This window comes from Heloderma suspectum, chromosome 2 (genome assembly GCF_057233095.1).
Source record: "Heloderma suspectum isolate Gila_16-S chromosome 2, 16-S_ref, whole genome shotgun sequence".
Classification (NCBI taxonomy): Eukaryota; Metazoa; Chordata; class Lepidosauria; order Squamata; family Helodermatidae; genus Heloderma; species Heloderma suspectum.
The window spans coordinates 334,202,262-334,216,462 of NC_139459.1; the positions used below are offsets into that span (position 1 = coordinate 334,202,262).

At 45.7% G+C, this 14,201-nt stretch overlaps 1 protein-coding gene across 1 annotated transcript in view; it reads left to right on the top strand.

The window, feature by feature from the left end:
* Positions 1-14,201, top strand: part of FHIT (fragile histidine triad diadenosine triphosphatase) — a 1,278,194-nt gene that overhangs the window by 632,361 nt on the left and 631,632 nt on the right. The gene's annotated exons all lie outside the window — the stretch shown is intronic.

The window sequence follows — 14,201 nt, forward strand, 5'->3', positions numbered from 1 at the left end:
GGACAGGGGTTCTCCACGCTGCATCTGAGGCAGCATGGTCAAGGGGGAAGGTCAGATTTCTGGGAACCGACTTTGGTCGGTTCTTGGCTCCAAGGTCGGTTCCTGGAATAGAGCATATCCTATGGCGCTCTAGACAGCGTCTAGTGGCCATAGGATTGCTCCCTTAGTTGTGATTTGCTTGCTTTAATTTACCAGTACACTGTTGTGGTTAAACAGTGTTAGTGTTGTGTCTGGAGTGTCAATCACCCCATGTCTACAGCCTAAACCCAATGTTATTGGGAAGGGGAAGGTAAAAGAAGGAAGGTGGGACTCTTAAGGAGGCAAGAGATCCTTAAGGAGTTGCTCAGGGGATCCAGGTAATAAGGGGAGCCCTGACAGGGAGCAAGGCGAACTAAGCTTCGAAGTGGAGTTTGGAGAATCTCAGTGACCTTGTGCATCCCTGGTTCTCCCATGCCTAATTGGCTATGATGCAACTGAAATCATATAGTAGGTTTTAACTATCTGTGGTTATTTCAAGAGCATCACTTCCCAGTGATTGATGTTCATGGCCTGCCTTATCTTTTAGTGCACATCCCATTGGCAAGCTGCTTCCTTCACTCCTGGATGGGTGCTACTGTGCACAGTTTAGAGTGCTGGAAGAGTTCCAGGGAGAGGTGGGTGCTGTTTGGTTTAAGGACCTAGAAGGATTTATTTTCCCATGGAAGATATGCTAGAAAAACATAATTGTCCTACACTTCAAAATGAGCCTTACCAGCACGTGAACTGCCAGGCAGTACACTATATGACACCTATGTGTGTGCATATTCTTCATGTATCTGCATTGTTGAGAAGATGTATCCACCTGCCGACTCAGTTTTAACTTCTGCAGATATGGGGCAGGGGGATTAAAAGACTGTCAAACCTAGCAACTTACTGTTACACAATTTTATTATTTAGACATCCCAAGAGCAAATATTGGGACTCTGATTTACCAAGGACAGGTGCCATAAAATAAGGATTGTGCCTAGTAGATAGGAACAACCAGAAAAGATGGAAACATCTATTCACTTCCAAACCCAATTCCAGGTGCTGGTGTTTACCTTTAAAGCCCTAACTAGCTTAGGACCAAAATACCGGAAGGAGCACCTTTCTCTATATTAACTACCCATGTACTGAGATCTTCAGAGGACATACTCTCCAGGTCCCTTTACCCGGGGAGGTTCTTTATCTAGGAACAAAGGAGAGAGCCTTCTCAGTTTGGAATGGCTGTCCCATAGTTTACACCAACTTTACTAGCATTCTGGCCCCAGATTAAAACTTACTGATTTGCCCAAATTTTTAAAAGTTGGTGTATGATTGGTTTGCTCCACTGTTTTTATGCCCTAAGTTGGTTTTAATATGATGTTGTTTTATTGTATTATATTGGTGGCATATTTCATTTTTCTTTCCCCATACCTTGTGTATATTGCCTTGATATCCATGAGGATGTAAAAATACTGTCAAAGAAAGAAAGATAAAATCTTGTGATGGGCCAAACACCCTCCTGCTTGCTTCACCCCCCCTCCACACACACATCTGAGGTTTGCAAGTATTCCTCAAGGGGCTTTATGAGTTCTTGCAGGGAATGCTCCCCAAATGCTGATGGCATACTTTCCCCTCCCCTGCCAGTCCCTCTCCATACACAGAAGTAAAACAAAAACCCAACCATTCTGTCAGGGGATAAACTGGTGGAGACAATACTGCCTACCATTAAAGCAGATCTACCTGACCAGCTCCAGAATTTGCCTATTTCCTGTTTGGATCCCAGGAATTTGTCATTTTCTCCCCTCTTCATGTCAACAGTGCTGGAGTCAAGGATATAACTGACTTACTGAACAAACTGAAATAACTGTGTAAACATATAGCTAGGCAGTCCCCTGGTTGGCATTTGAATCCAGATCTCTTAGGCCCAAGCCCTGCACTCCATTAGGCTTATCCAGACTTGATTTCATCATTACATTCTGCTTATTCATGATGATGTTATATTTATGTATTTATTTATCCCCCCACTCAATTTCCCTTCAGTAAATGGAATATGAGAAAAGACACTCAAGCAGCCAGTTTAATTACATGTTGTTCATAATAATTGGCAGGATGTTAATGCCTTTGCTCATAACTCTTGATGTTCGGCATTCCTGGTAGGGTCTATTTTATTGCCTCTGAAAAATCCTGCTGCTGTGCCTTAACACCAATCATGTGCTTTAAGGTTTATGGCAAAATAGCACACACTGCAGCTTTCTTGTGTGACCAATATAAATAAAAAAGCACCCTCTAAAGACCAGCCAAAGGAATCCCCAAGGTTGTATACCTCTACTCCAACTTTATGCGTCAACACGCCTTTCCTGCAGCCATCTCTGTCCTGCATGTTTAACATCTTTAAACATAATCTATGGAACTCTTTCTGGCTCCTTGGTCTATTTTTCTTTTTTTAAAAAAATACTTTTTATTCTATTTTTTTATCTTTATAAATGAAATAAACAGTACCAACAACCTAGTCATTATCTACAGTTTCCAACAATACAGTATTCTTAGGAGGACACAGCAATAACGAAAAAGAAAAAGAAAAAACAGAAGAAGGTAAAGGAAGAAGAAAGCAAGCAGGAAAAAATATATTAAAAAGTTACTTAAAAAGGATTAAATTAAAACTCCATTACACACAAACTTCAAATATCCTTCTACTTAAAAGTTATACCTATAACACTGCCAATATAACAATTCAGTACAGCATAGATAGTCAACCTTACATTTCAGTATCATATCATCAGTCTCATAGCAAGGGAACAAGCGTACAATTCCAATAACCATATTTCCCTTCAGTTAACATACATATAATAGTAAAGCTTAACAATTTAACGACCCAAAAATATTACTAATCAAAGTCTCATAATAATGATAGCAATAGCAATAATAATAATAATAATAATAATAATAATAATAAAAAGGAATGAAATTAAAAAGGATAAGAAATAATAACAAATCACTAATATATTTTAAACTATTTATATTTTAGATAGGGATGTCAGAGAATTCCTCCATGGACTCCAGTGAGTCCGGATTCTATAGAATCTGGCCCCCCAGAATCTGTGGCGGAACGGCCTCCCCTGCCGCCACCCTTCATCCACCCCCGGGATGGAGCGTACCTGGCGGCGGATGTGGCTCTGGAGGCAGCTCCGGCGGCGGATGCAGCGGCGGATGCGGCGGTGGATGCGGCGGTGGTGGTGGCTCCTCCGGCTGGTCTCCCGGCTGCTGCCGGGCTGCTGCAGCCACAAATCCAGAACTGTCACTTGAGGCCCAGGTGAACTCAGTGGCACGGAGCACTTTTTATCAGCTTAGGCTGGTATACCAACTACGCCCTTATCTGGACAGAGATAGCCTAGCTACAATTATCCATGCTCTGATAACTTCTCGTCTGGATTACTGCAATGCGTTATATGTGGGGCTGCCTTTGAAAACGGTCCGGAAACTTCAGCTGGTCCAAAATAGGGCAGCAAGATTGTTAACAGGGACTGGCCTGCGAGCTCATATTACGCCAGTACTTTTCCAGCTGCACTGGCTGCCAGTCCATTTCCGGGCCCGATTCAAAGTGCTGGTGTTAACATTTAAAGCCCTTAATGGCTTGGGGCCAGGTTACCTGAAGGATCGCCTCCTCCCATATGTGCCTGCCCGGACCTTAAGATCATCATCAGTGGCCCTTCTCCGTGAGCCCCTGCCAAAGGAAGTGAGGCGGGTGGCTACTAGGAGGAGGGCTTTTTCTGCTGTGGCACCCCGGCTCTGGAATGAGCTCCCTAGTGAGGTTCGCCTGGCGCCTACATTGTACTCCTTTCGGCGCCAGGTGAAGACCTTTTTATTTTCCCAGGCATTTTAGCATTTTAGCTTTCTAAATTTTTATCTTTGCTGTTTTAAATCTGTATTTTAAACTCCTGTACTGCTGCTAGGTTTTATTGTGGTTGTATTGTTATATTGTGGTTTTAATGTTCTATATATTTTAAATTGTTTTATTGTGTGTTGTTTGGTTTTAATTTTTGTGAACCGCCCAGAGAGCTTCGGCTATTGGGTGGTATAGAAATAAATAAATAAATAAATAAATAAAATGGCGGCCGCTGTAGTGGCCACTATTTGTGTGGCTGCTTTAGCGTGATAGGCTACATAAATACTTACGTAGCCTATCATGGCAAAGAGCAGGGGCGCAAATGGCAGCCGCTACACCATATGCGCCCCTGCTCTTTGCCGTGATAGGCTACGTAAGTATTTACGTAGCCTATCATGGAAAAGGCAGCCACACAAATGGCATAGTGGCTGCCATGTGCGTGGCTGCCTTTTTCGTGATAGGCTACGTAATTACTTACATAGCCTATCATGGCTGGCAGCCACGCAAATGGCGGCTGGCATAGCGGCTGCCATTTGCTGCCGCAGCAGCCCAGCAGTGGTCGGAATTCTGGCTGTGGCTTGCCCTGGCTGGTGGCTCTGCAGAGTTGCCGCAGAGCAGAGCCAGCCAGAGAGGATTCTGGGGGGGGAACAGAGCTCCTCCCCCCCACTGCGGATAGCCCCAGCAGAACCAGGTAAGTGTTTCGTACACCCCTAATTTTAGATAGTGTCATTTCTAAATTTATATATGAATGTATAAATATCTATACACACACAAACTAGGGATGTACGAAAATCACTTACCTGTTCGCGGATTATGCTGATGGTGGGGGGGGAGGCGCTCTGTCCCTCCCCCTGGAATCCTGGACAGGGGGGAGGCGCTCCATTCCTCCCCCCTCCGGAATCCTCCTTGGCCGGCTGTGCTCCGTGGCGGCTCCACGGAGCAGCCGGCCAGGCCCAGCCAGGCCAGAGCCATCTGCAGCCAGATTTCCGGCCGCGGAGGGCTCTGGGGGAAAAAAAACAAAAACCCCGTGTATGCAAATGGTGGCGGCTATGGCCGCCGCCATTTGTGTTCCTTATTTTTGACGTCTTAATCTTCGTAAATATTTACGTAGACTAAGACAGCGAAAATAAGGTGAACGCAAATAGCGTAGCGGACGCTATTTGCATTCCCCTTATTTTTTTCGTCTTAGTCTATGTAATTATTTACGTAGACTAAGACGGCCCAAAATAAGGAATGCAAATGGCGGTGGCCGTAGCCGCCGCCATTTGTGTACGCTTTTTTTTTTTTGTTACCCAGATGTTTTAGGCTATGTAAAAACTTACATAGCCTATCATGTCAGTGTAAAAAAAAAACACAAAAAAAACTTGCAAATGGCGACGGCGGCAGCTGGTCGGAAGACCAGCTGCCGCCGCCACCGCCACCCGGAAGATCTGCCCCAGGTAAGTCTCGTCCGCAGATCCGCGGGGGGATCTGCGGGCGGGGGGGGTAGGCTGTTCCGCCAGAGATTTCGGGGGGCCGAATGCACTGGCATTTGGCCTCCCCGAGATCCGTGGTGGAATTCTCTGCCATCCCTAACACAAACAGGAATTTTACTATACATTATATCAACTCATTGGCCTATTTTTTTAGTTGGTTTGCATTTGTATGCTTCGAAGGGTTCATTGGACAAGCAGGCTGCATATAGGGTTTGGCCTACTTTTAAGGTGTGTGTGTGTGTGTGTTAGTGGTGCTGTTTCTTATTTGTTCTGAGATACCTCGTTAAATGGCAGTGATAGCTCATCCTTCTGTTATGTTCTGGAGAAGCCAGTCTGGGTGATTTTGTGTCTGATCTTGCTGGTTGTTCTTTTGCCCAAACTGGGCTGCCTAGTGACATTCCATTTTGACATATTTGGATTGACACATGACATATTTGGATTGTAGAGATCTCACACACACACACACACACACACACCAGCAGGCTCACCGTTGTATGAAAATAGCTCTCCCTTGCCATTGTGCTTTGGATTGTAGAAATGACTCCTCTGGCACAAGTTGTGTCTCTGTGTACATCTGGTGGGAGGTAGAGATGGACAAATATGTCCAGTTTGGTTTCTCTCCGTTTCTCTCTTCTTTTTTTCCAATCTGAAATTAGTTTCATCCTGAATTTTGAAGTAGTTTTTTTTAAGTTCTCACGAAAATGTGTGCACATTTCTCCTAACACATGCATTTTTAATATGGAGTTTTGGATGTAATTCTCTCAAATATACACATGTTTATGTCCACTTTCCCTTAATATATACATTTTTGTATGCATTTTTTTTAAAACAGGAGAACTCCATTACAAAATTCAGAGAAGTGCGAATTTCAAAGGATAACTGAGTTCCGGTTCACATGTTGGTTTGAAAGTGTGAAATGAGTTACGTTCACATTAAAATGAAAACCCAACCATTTCACCTCTATTCCTAGAAGTGGTGGTGGGAAAGCAACATCAGATTAACTCAAGATGCTTATAGATTTTAGGGATCATATATGTTGAGTGAGTGACTGGATCCTCCCAGCCCCGCCCAACCCCCTATTGCAGACATACCCATAGTCAGCGGCCACTGCTTTTCCTTTGCATCATCGCAGTTGTATAGATCATATTCCCTCCCCCATTATTTGCATCCCTTATTACTGTGCTTTATAGATGAAAACCTGTGTAGCTCAAAGTGCAATCTTTTGATTTGAGTACAGATTGCTCTATTTGCATAATGAGGTGTGATTAAGGCAGGAAGCGATATCCATATACTGCTGCAAACTAAAGTATCACTCAGGGTCACTTCCCTTGTTATGTATCTGGAGCTATAGGAGTGCTCCTGTCATGGCATGGCTCGTACAGATGCTATGCCTCCTGTCCAGAGTTCTCTGGAGGCACCAGTGTATATGCAGTAGGCAAATAAGCAGGGGCTGCCACATCGTCTTAATGTTGGAGAATTTTCTGTGTGCCCAGTTGCATGTGTAGAGCTTTCCCAAACACTGTAGAGAATGGGAAGCCCCTGCAATAGTCACAGGGCAAGTTGGATTCCCCGCATGTGTATGGTATCAGGTCACATGCTTTAGAACACGGTATGTCACCCTGAACTGTTGATATAGATCAGGAGTAGACCCCTGGGCACCTTTCTTGGCACCCACCAAAGTGCCCTACTCCTCCCACTTCTTCTTCTTCTTCTTCTTCTTCTTCTTCTTCTTCTTCTTCTTCTTCTTCTTCTTCTTCTTCTTCTTCCTCCTCCTCCTCCTCCTCCTCCTCCTCCTCTTCAATTGACACATTTTGCTGTGAAATAGGTTGCGTTTGGTTCTGGACATGCTGGGAGCAAAGGAGTTGTTTAGTGCGTAAGGGCTCAGACCCTACTTCTGCCTTGCACTCGGTCTTTGGAGCAGGTTACTCATCCTTTGCCATACCTCCCACCATGGTAGCCATTTTGAGGTGGTGCCCAAGACAGTTTCTCAGATTGCCACATGTGCTCATGGTCAGAAAGGTTGCCTCACCCTGATATAGATGTTAAATAAATTTAAAAAAATGCAACATAGACAGGATTATATACAAGTCTATTTCTCCCGCATTACAAGTTTAATCAGTAGAAAGCACTTTTGGAAATACAAGTGAGATCTCCAACAAGATGTCATGTGGAGTGCTCCTCTTCAGGGTTCCAGCCAGCCAGAGAGCCATGTCTCCTTCTAGGATAGTCCATTGCATTCCCTCTTGCCCCCGGTTTTCTGCTTTAGCCCCAGTCAGCATTCCATGCCCACTGCACATGCACAAAGCAGTACCTTTTTTGCCTCCTCCCCTCTCCACAATCCTTAGGGCTTTTCTCCCCTAAATATTCTTTCTACTTCTGCAAAATGTGGGATTTCCCAAGCCTACAGATACCTCCCTCTTGTACCTGCATGGTGCCGTTTAGATACATAATGACCCCACACTCAGAGAATGAGTTCACTATTAATATATGAAATATTAGAAGACATTTTCATAATAATAAAGAGGTGCTTTCATCCCATCCAATTTTAAATGGGAACTTGATACATTTCGTCAAGGAACAGGAAGTCACACAACTGAGAAAATGTCCTGGCCATTCTGACCCATCACAACCACCAGTCTGTTTATGTCCAAAGATGCCTTCTGTCTGAACACATGGCCTCATGAGGCCACAGAATTAGCACCATTCTGTGAGGGGGTGATGAAAGACCCACATAACTGTCTCATGTGAAAAAACAACATAATTAGTTCCATCCCATAAGAAGAGCCCACCATTCACACAGTGGCCCACCAGCTGATGACCAGAAACCCACAAGCCGGGACATGAGTGCAACAGTACCCTCACACCCATGTTCCCCAGCAATTGATGTACACAGGCCCACCGCCTCCCATATGGTTGGGTCATTCAAAGATTCACTTGGCTATGCAGGAGATGCTCAAGGAAAAGTGGCCAATGTCTTCCTTCAATCTGGGATAACATATATACACATTTTAGATGCCTGGGGAATGACCGATTTGTCACCTCCATTTGCTTATGACTGAAACAACCCAGTTGCTTGCTTAGACAGACAGGTTGTCAATCTTAATCATGGCCATGGGCCAGTTTAGCTTGATCTTCCTTAACCACACTTGATCCATATATATATATATATATAGACAGAGAGAGAGAGAGAGAGGCATGTCCCTGTGATAGACTCTAAATGTCAGCTTAATTCAGTTCACAAAGCACTTTGCCAATCTACAGGTGGCTGCATATTTGTGTAGCAAAACCATAATGGCTACTTCTTCTAGGAAAAAGCAGCTTGGTGATGGGGCAGGCAGCTATTTGGAGCAAGAGAAATGGCAACAGAGATCCTTGTTCTGAGCACTCAGCTGGAGCATTTGGCCCCTGCCCACTTTTCCCCCAGAGGAATGCTGCCCTCCACTCCAAAAGGTCTGAGAAAAGACTGAAGGCTTGTACACAGGCAGTTCCCTACTCACCAGTTGACACAGGGGCTGCTTCCTCAGTAGCTTCAGCTGGGTCTTTCTCCTCACAAGTAGACCCTGGTTTCCAGGTAGAACGTTCCTCCTGAGTACACCCTGAGCAAAAGTGTCTTCTAGTGGCCAGGCCAGTGTTGCTGCTGCTGCTGCTATTATTATATTTATATCCCACCTTTTCCCCAATACTGGGACTCAAGGCGGCTTCACAACATTAAGACTTGTACAATTAAAACCTATAAATAGAAGTATACAAAAGTTAAAAATATAATTAAATTGTCAATAGTATTAAAATTGTATAAAATATCAAAATGTCAAAAGACAACAAGAAATATAACCATAGTATCCATCCATCATATATTCTCACAGGTCCAGACTAGCTATCCCCAAAGGCCTGCCAGAACAAAAAAGTTTTTACATGCCTGCGAAAGCCTATCAAGGAGGGTGCCACTCTCGCCTCCCTGGGAAGGGAGTTCCACAGCCTTGGGGCAGCCACCAAGAAGGCCTTCTCCCGCCAGACGTGCCTGTGATGGTGGAGGGACGGCGGAAAGGACCTCCCCTGAAGATCTCAGGGCACGAGCAAGCTCATAGGGGAGAATACAGCCTTTCATATAACCTGGACCCGAGCCATATAGGGCTTTATAGGTCATGACCAGCACTTTGAATTCTGCCCGGAAACAGACTGGGAGCCAGTGGAGCTGTTTTAGCTGGGGAGTTGTATGCTCCCTGTAGCCAGCCCCAGTCAGCAGTCTGGCAGCAGCTGTTACTAGTTGAAGTTTCCGAGCACTCTTCAGAGGCAGCCCCACGTAGAGCGTGTTACAGTAATCCAAACAGGATGTAACTAAGGCATGTGTCACTGTGGCCAAGTCAGACATCTCAAGGAATGGGCACAGCTGGCGCACGGGCTTTAACTGTGCAAATGCACTCCTGGCCACCACTGAAACTTGGGCATCCAGGCTCAGGGCTGAATCCAGTGCGAACCTGTGTCTTCAGGGGGAGCGTAACCCCATCCATCACAAGCTGAATCCCCATTCCCTGATCTACATTTCGACTAACCAGGAGCACCTCTGTCTTGTCTGGATTAAGCTTCAATTTGTTTGTCCTCATCCAGTCCATTACTGCCAACAGACACCGGTTCAGCACCCCAACAGCTTCCTTGGAATTAGATGGAAAGGAAAAGTAGAGTTGGGTGTCATCAGCGTACTGGTGACACCAAACCCCCAAACTCCGGACAACCTCTCCCAGTAGTTTCATGTATATGTTAAATAGCATGGGGGACAAAACAGAACCCTGAGGAACTCCACAAGCCAATGGCCAGGGAGTTGAACAGGAGTCCCCCAGCACCACCTTCTGGGTCCGCCCTCCAAGAAGGAATGGAGCCACTGTAAAACAGTGCTTCCAAGTCCCATCTCAGCGAGGTGCCCCAGAAGGATACCGTGGTTGATGGTATCGAAAGCCACTGAGAGTGTTCCAATGATAACTCTGTGTGTCCCACATGGACCATCACCAACGGTGCTCTGGTGAGCCATGGGACAAGGCAGGAGAGTCAGGAACCAAGGCAGGGCTCCAGATGGGGTTGAAGTTTTTTGGGGGAATCTCAGATGAGTCATCCCTGAGACAGGACTGCTTAGGTTGCCCCATGTCAAGAGAGCCAGTGGTGTAGTGGTAAGAGTGTTGGACTGGGAGCTGGGATATCCAGGTTCTAGTCCCCACTCGGCCATGGAAGCTCACTGGGTGACTTTGGGCCAGTCACACACTCTCAGCCCGACCTACCTCACAGGGTTGTTGTTGTGAGGATAAAATGGAGAGGAGGAGGATAATGTAAGCTGCCTTGGGTTCCTTGCAAGAGGAAAAAAGGCAGGATATAAATGCAATAATAAATAAATAAATGTAATCTGTGGGAGTAGTGTTAGCTAAGGAATCCTGCTTATCCTCCTCCAAAGAGGTCTCCTCTGAGCCTGGGTCAGCCCAGCCAGGGAGTCTTATAGTCCTGCTTGACCCTTTCCTACATGTTACTTTTCTGATGCAACTTTCACCAGGCATTTCACACCCCTAGCAGGGTTCCAGATGCACATTTATGGGGGTAAACACATGTCTGGAATAAGGATTACAGAATCTGTCAGCTGCATTTTCTCTCACATTTATCATTTTAGATGTCTAATTCTTTCCATCCTGTTTCTGAGGAGATTCGCAAGTTTTGATAAGTTCTTATCAAACAGAAAACCAAACAAAATCATCACCAGTCTGCACTGGCCAAATTCAATACGTACAGCTACTCCCAGTATGGAGAAGACCATGATGTACATGTACCTGCCTGGCAAGTAGCTGGTAAAAGATGAGCCTGTCAGAAAAAAAGAGGTGGCAACCCTAATTCAGGACCACAAACACGGTGCAATGCACATAAGGGTTAAGCATGGAAATCTCTCTGCCTGGATGGGAAAATCTGTCAGTTTGGCTTCTCTCACATTTGAATGTTTTAAATCACAAGTTCTTTCCATCCTGTTTATAGAGAAATGTGTGCATTTTGGTAAGTTCTTATACAAAAAACAAAACAAATGACATTTTCACACACACACACCCCCGTGAAGTGGTGGTGGTAGAGGACTGAGCAGAAATGCAGGAAGCAAGGAAGGGTTAAGCATCCCATGCTGGTGTTTCACTCCAAATCATCCACATCATGACATTTTCTTGTGTGGCCAAGGGGAGCCACCAGGGTTTTGTTATGCACCTTTGCATGTGACATGCTCTTCCGTTCTTCATGCAGTGAGGTATTATATACAAATTAAAATTAGCACTGACCATTGATTTGCTCCAATTGGCCTTCCGTCTGTTCCACGCTCCGGGAGAGAGCGCAGGACAGGAAGGCCTGGCGTGCTATGGTCCATGGGGTCACGAAGAGTCGGACACGACTGAACGACTGAACAACAACTGTTCCATTATCACACATGTGGGCAACTGACAGGCTGCATGTGGCTCTTGGAGGCCTTCAGTGCAGCCTGGGTGCCCAAGCCACACCCACCAAAATCCCCGGCCCTCCCTTGCCACCAAACATTGCCGCGGTCCTGCCACTTTTCCTTCCCTGCTAGGCTTCCCAATCCAGTATGAAAGAAAACTGAGCTGCCAGTGCGGAGAAACAGATCACTTTGTTTCTTTATTTATTGGTAGCTTGCTTTCCTTGCCTGCAAAGCTGGCAGAAGGAGAAGCCTTTTCCCAACCCAGAATAGAAAGAAAGCTGAATGGAAGGTATGTTTGTGAGAAAGTCTGTGAACAGAGGACGAAACTGTGTGGGGGCAAAGTCTGAATGGGAGGGTGTGGATGGGAGGAACGTGTGGGAATGGGGGTAGATGGCTGGATGTGTGTGTGTGTGTAGCTGGGTGTAAAACACAGGGAATGGGAGGGAGAGAGAAGAAGGGGAATTTGAGTCTCTGTTGCTTTACCTCCCTGAGGTAGGGTTGGATCCAGATTTAGATGTGTGCAATTGGGCTGGTGGGTTTCCCTGCTCCGCTATTCCCATGGCAGCCCCTAAAGCCCCCTCAAAATGCTACACTGAAGGTTGGGGACCCTGCTGAGCGGTATCAGCTGTAGGGCAGGGGGAAGGGAGGGATCTCCCCAAATCAAGTTTAGAGTATGGAGCTCTTCAGTCCCCAGAATGCATGTCCTGGATCCAACCCGTGATGTGTATGTGTAGGTGTGTGAGAGAGGGGGGAGGATATGAATGGAAGCACAAATGAGTGGATGATGGATGAACATACAGGAGAGAAAAGGGGTATCCTCACCCACTTTTGACTTTGTCCTCTCCCCCAAATACACACTTTTGCATTTGGCCCCCTCCCAAAGGGATGCGGCCCCTTGACCCCAAAAAGATTCCTCACCTCTGCTTTATCAGGCTTGCCATGCGCTTGATGTACTGCGGTGAGAAACAGGACATTTGCAGCCAGACTTTTTGTCTTGCCTCTTAAGAGCTCTGCATGGCCAGGTTCTTTTGCAAGCTGGTTCTAGAGAGTGGTTACTTTTCCTCTCTCTCTTGCAAACAAACCTGCCTCCTACCACACAGCCTGGGAGAATTTCCTCTGCCTGCCCAGCCATCCTTCTCTTTTGGGGATAACAGGATGACAGTACGGGCATGGCATGCTTGTCAAGTGGCGGCATGTGCCGTGAGACTTCCCTGTAACCCCACATTATTTTCTTTCCCCTTGCTCAGCCCACTGTGCTTTGGGCAGCCTCTGGCTCTTCAGAAATTATCCCAGATGCCTCTGCCAAATATCAGCCTTAGATTCTCTAATCGTTGATGTCATGGACTAGCCTGCCTTCTATCATGCCTCCTGACCTATGGTCTTCTGTGAGGCCCCTGTAACTTGGCTACATACAGAGTCATCAACAATCCTAGCCAAGCATTAACATCTACACACAGTTGCTGTTTGCTGTCAGTTAGAGGACTCTGATGCAGTCTCCCAATGATATTCAGAAGCTTTGTCATTGTGTATATCTGTTGCTTACCGAAGTATATTAAACATGCCTGAAAGAGCATATTGTTGTGAGTCATTTTTATTTTTGTTTTCTCTCGGGTTGGCAGTTTTCCAATGGAGGGGGTTGGGGGAAATATCCTTTGTCGTATTATTCTCAGCACAGTTTGCGAAAGGCCCATTCTATATTAAATTCAGCTTCTGCTCTGAGCTGAATGTGATGTAATATCTGCTAATGCCACAGACAAGCTCTCAGATGTACCTTAAAAGTGGATTAGGGAAAGCTCCATCTTTTTGTTTTTCTCTTGACTTTTCTATCATTTGCCACTCCAAGGTATTAGGGACATGGGCTCACAGGCATTTATGCCATCATCTCAGATCTTTGAATTTCCTGTCTCTGGTATTCAGTACTGCATAATTGTTCCCTCTCTATCAGTAGAAATTCACATCCAGTAATTTTGTGGCTCTTTTCTTCCCCACAACAAAGTAATATGCCCTTGGCATTTGAAACGGCAGCATGCACCGCTGTTAGTGTTTAGGCGTCTCAAAACATGGCCACTGAGCGTTCTGAGAGTATCCATGTTCTAGTCTGGTACATTAATGACTTAGCAGATTTTGTCGATCTGAATTTTAAATACTTGTTTTCTGGCTGCATGGTGGCAGTATGTGGCTCATACGCAGATATTAAGACAGTAATGTTGGCTATCGGAAGAAGAAACATAATTCTGAATGCACCAAGAGTCCTCTTGGCTTCGATGGGCAGGCTGGAGCTCTGGATGGCCATGCATGGAAAGTCAGCTATGGGAGGCCTGCTTTTCCGTCCGGGATCCCTGAGGCCAGTTGCTGGTGCTGGTGGTGAATTGCACTTGGTGAGGCTAGGGAG